This window comes from Palaemon carinicauda, chromosome 42 (assembly GCF_036898095.1).
Source record: "Palaemon carinicauda isolate YSFRI2023 chromosome 42, ASM3689809v2, whole genome shotgun sequence".
Lineage (NCBI taxonomy): Eukaryota > Metazoa > Arthropoda > Malacostraca > Decapoda > Palaemonidae > Palaemon > Palaemon carinicauda.
In genome coordinates, this window is record NC_090766.1 from 397,744 (window position 1) to 402,736 (window position 4,993).

A 4,993-nucleotide genomic window follows, 5' to 3' on the forward strand; every position below is an offset into this window, starting at 1 on the left:
AGTTATAATGAAATTTTGCATTTGCATTATGCATATAGGCCAGAGTGACCAGATTTTAGAAATTGAAATGAGTGGCATTACACAACACACACACAATATATATGCATATATATATATATATATATATATGCATATATATAAATATATATATATATATATCTATATATATATATATATATATATATATATATATATGTATATATAAATATATAAATATACATATTTATATATATACATATATATATATATATATATATATATATATATATATACATATATATTTATATGTATATATAAATATATAAATATATATATATACATATTTATATATATATATACATATACATATACATATACATATACATATATATATATATATATATATATAAATGCACATGAATAACTACAATATATATAATTATATATGCATTTGGAATCCTCATAAACGTGAAGATGTTAAGAAGAAATTATTGTGGGGCACGGTTCTCAGCATTAGTAATAATCAAAACGAAATAACGAACTAAGCTTGATGTGGCAAGTGATCTCCAATTTGCATTGAGCCAAACACCACCAAAAGAGCCAGTATCACCCATCCCACTGATGAGTAGCACTAAGTCAAAAAGGCCACTGGCTATAATCCCCTTTTTCTATAATATTACAAGTAGTTAAAATAGTAACAATGAAAATAAACATGTAGTAATTATGATGTCTTTTGTTTTATAATACTACATAAATATGGATAAATTAATCACTAAGGGGGATGTGTAATATTTTTTGATGCGGTCATGATCCATGAAGGATTTTATTATGGGTAAAAATTATGTTTATTTTTGCAGTAATTAGTATTTTTCTATTATTTTCCATCAATGTAATGACTGTAATCTGTATAATGCTAAAACACTTTGAAAAAAGATTAAGATAAAATTTTATTTCATCATAATATATTTATTTTACCCATTTTCTATGAACAATGTTTATTTTATTGAAATATAGTATAGTGCATTCCTATAAAAAATTAACAGCAATGAAATAAAAATCTGTCATTCATCCATATACTCACATAACCAATGAAGTATATTAGCATACAAATCGAAACATATTGTATATAAAAACAATACATACATACATACGGTACTTTCTACTTTGGCAAAAATTTCAAGGGTGGGGGGGGGGGGCATGGGATCTATGCTTAATGCAGAAGGGGGGCGCAAGGCGAAAAAGTTTAAGAACCACTGCTCTATGTCTTCTCACAGCATTTTCTTACTTGCTCATGCAATCTACAAACGAAACCATAGATAAATCCAAATAATATACAAAACTACACTCAGGTTAAAGTCGGCCATTCTTTTCCCCACATTAATAGCTATTTCACACGACACTACACAGTATTCTAGAAGTTTTATTCCAGTTGTTACCAAGTTGTGGAATGATCTTCCTAATCAGGTAGTTGAATCAGTAGAACTTCAAAAGTTCAAAGTAGGAGCAAATGTTTTTATGTTGACCAGGCTGACATGAGTCTTTTTATTGTTTATATATGACATATCTGTTTTTGACATTGTAAATAGTTTATATAGAACGTATCTGTTTTGACGCTGTTACCGTTTTTAGAATGATATATTGTTAATTTATTCTCATCATTTATTTATTTCCTTATTTCCTTTCCTCACTGGGCTATTTTTCCCTGTTGAAGCCCTTGAGCTTATAGCATCTTGCTTTTTCAACTAGGGTTGTAGTTTGCCTAGTAATAATAATAATATTAATAATAATAAGAATAATAATATCTCAATCTACGTGTTCATTATAATAAAAATAAAAAGTAGGGGAATATTTCTCGTTATAAATATCTACACCTGAAATAAATTGAGCAACATATATACACACAACCAAGATTTCCACGACCTTCAAAACTTGTAATTTGTGAGCCAACGTGGAAGGCGATATTATTCCATCTTGCTTGGCCGTAAGCAAGGTATATAGAAGGACCCTTCATTCTATATACCTTGGCCGTAAGCAAGGTATATAGAGGGACCCTTCATTCTATATACCTTGGCCGTAAGCAAGGTATATAGAGGGACCCTTCATTCTATATACCTTGGCCGTAAGCAAGGTATATAGAAGGACCCTTCATTCTATATACCTTGGCCGTAAGCAAGGTATATAGAGGGACCCTTCATTCTATATACCTTGGCCGTAAGCAAGGTATATAGAGGGACCCTTCATTCTATATACCTTGGCCGTAAGCAAGGTATATAGAAGGACCCTTCATACTATATACCTTGGTCGTAAGCAAGGTATATAGAGGGACCCTTCATTCTATATACCTTGGCCGTAAGCAGCTTAGGAGGCGAGACGAGTAACGATATCGAATCGCAAATTTTATATTGTTTCGGAGTCTTTCCCCTTGTCTCTTATCTATCCTACTAATTAACGCTTTATGCAACAATTCCTAACCATATTTTTATGAAAGTAATTTATGAAATTAGTGGATATGTTGCTAATACTAAAATTACTCATTAGTTAATTTTCACTGCATTCCCATCAACCCAACCCAACGGTTATTTTGACAATAACCGTTAGAAACCTGCAATTTCTAAGTTGCACAGACGCTTTCTAATCTATCAAACATCTATACTATATATATATATATATATATATATATATATATATATATATATATATATATATATATATATATATGTGTGTGTGTGTGTGTGTGTGTAAACCTTAAACCTAAGTCATCAATCAGTATGCTTATGCAGTATGTAGAGTGCATGCGAATATAACGAAATTTTCGATTTTGGTCTATTGCTAATTCCCAATTTAATTTTTATACAAATTTTATATTGCGTAATATAAAGGAGAAATGTGCATTGGCTTATATATACCTATGCCAATGTAGCCAAGGGAAAAATTCTGTAGACTTGTACAACCAGAAAATCTTCTCTTAGAGTAAAGTAAGCAATGTGTGATTAAATCTCGTTTGCTCTCTCATTGCTGCATAGGACTATCAATCCATTTTTTACCATTCCCTTCTTCCTCGTCAACAGGATTGTCTTTGATATAATGCTTACGGCTGCATTTTCAATTTTTCTAATATTTCATACCATTAAGGCAAAGTGATGTGACATGCGCTTTCAGTTGTCTGAGCGGGAAGATCGATTGGCGCCAATTATTTTTCCCGCCCAAACCGTCTTCCTCCCCCAACTCTTTCTTCCGATATAATCCCTGAAGGGGAAAATCCCTAAGTTATATCCACATTGAATTAGCTTTACTCCAACACATTTTATATATAAAAAAAACGAGTTACATATATTATTAGTGAGTAATCAAACGCAGTTGGTAAAGAATGTTAGGGTCCTATTTAAGACTTCGTACTATAAATTACCTAATTGGAAAATCTTGTCCACAGGTCTTGAAAGCGTAGAAAAATCTAGGAATCCAGCAGGTATAAATCCAACTGGCCAACAATACCTTTAACACAATGATAACACAGCACTGACAAAAACACACCACAGAACGATGCGACGTCATCGGACTAACTGGAGAACCTGGTATTGCGCCACCCCAAGTTACCCAACCGCCAAGTAGCCAACCTCTGTCTGGCCATGTCAACAACCAAACCGGCCAGCCGGCAATTATCTTCTGAACTTGGATAGTTTTATGAGAGAATGATTGTTATATTAATAAAATAATTTGTGCTGTTTTAGATAGATTGAATATGCAATATATATATATATATATATATATATATATATATATATATATATATATATATATTTAAACAATGTCAAAAGTATAAACGTCTTTCGTGCACTGGATAGTAGTTTGTTAATACAACAGTGCACTGGATTTATTTCCAACCCGTTTTCCGATAGTCCTACAGTAAACACCGGTTTTCTTGTTAAGGCAACTTTCAAGGGCGGGAAACGTATATGGTATCACGATTCACATACTAAATATGGAATTTTATCTCTTGCAGATTTCTACATACTGTACATTAGTTGAAGGATTTTCTTTCATTAAGAAGATAATAAAAATAATTTAACGAGCATTTATTTTAGCGGAAGTAGAGGAATGGGAGTCATTCAAACCTTAACTGAGATGACGATCCCTGATGGATGAAGTACAAGAGAGAGGACTAACTCAGTCAGAGGGAACAGACCTGCCTTCTGAGGAGTCTGGTTTTTTCGTTGGGAAAACGAAAACTTTATAACATCCAAAGCCTGATAGTGGAGAAATAGGGAAAAGATAGCCATCTTTGTCAGTCGTTTTGTTGAAAAAGAACATTAAGAGGGTGTTTTCACATACCAACGATTATGGCAATTGATGAAAAACAGTATCTTCTGTTTGCTCTAAGGATGATTAATAAAGACGCTATCAGATCAACTAAATATCATGTTACTTTGAACATCCCGGATGTGACTCAATTTATATGTAAGTTCTTCTTCAAAAAGTTATTCTCGTATGTTGATAATAATAACATCTCGTATGCATGGTAGTGTTATATAGGCAATGTACAGTGCGCGCTCTCTCTCTCTCTCTCTCTCTCTCTCTCTCTCTCTCTCTCTCTCTCTCTCTCTCTCTCTCTTTGGAAAACCGATATCGGTAATAAAAATATTACCTGCATTCGTGTAGGATATATACACACCCAAACATAGGTGTACGACTAAATGTGTCTATGTATATATATATATATATATATATATATATATATATATATATATATATATATATATATATATATATATATATATATATATATATATATATATATATATATATATGCGTGTGTCCATATATATGTAACTTATATAAATTATTATTATTATTATTATTATTATTATTATTATCATTATTATTATCATCCAGGGTACTGTAAAACCACGACTGGAAAGGCAGACAGCTACAAGCCCAAGGGCTCCAACAGGGAAAGCAGCTCAGTGAGAAAAGGAAATGAGGAAATGGCCGGACAGCATTTCATTTCAATAGAACA

General features: G+C 31.8%; 1 long non-coding RNA gene across 1 annotated transcript in view; it reads right to left on the minus strand.

The window, feature by feature from the left end:
• LOC137632931 (uncharacterized) overlaps positions 1–3,527 on the minus strand; it is an 81,423-nt gene extending 77,896 nt beyond the window's left edge. The window contains exon 1 of the long non-coding RNA XR_011042143.1: positions 3,386–3,527. This is a non-coding gene — a long non-coding RNA (uncharacterized lncRNA). The remainder of the gene's footprint in view (positions 1–3,385) is intronic.
• Positions 3,528–4,993: the final 1,466 nt, after the last annotated feature.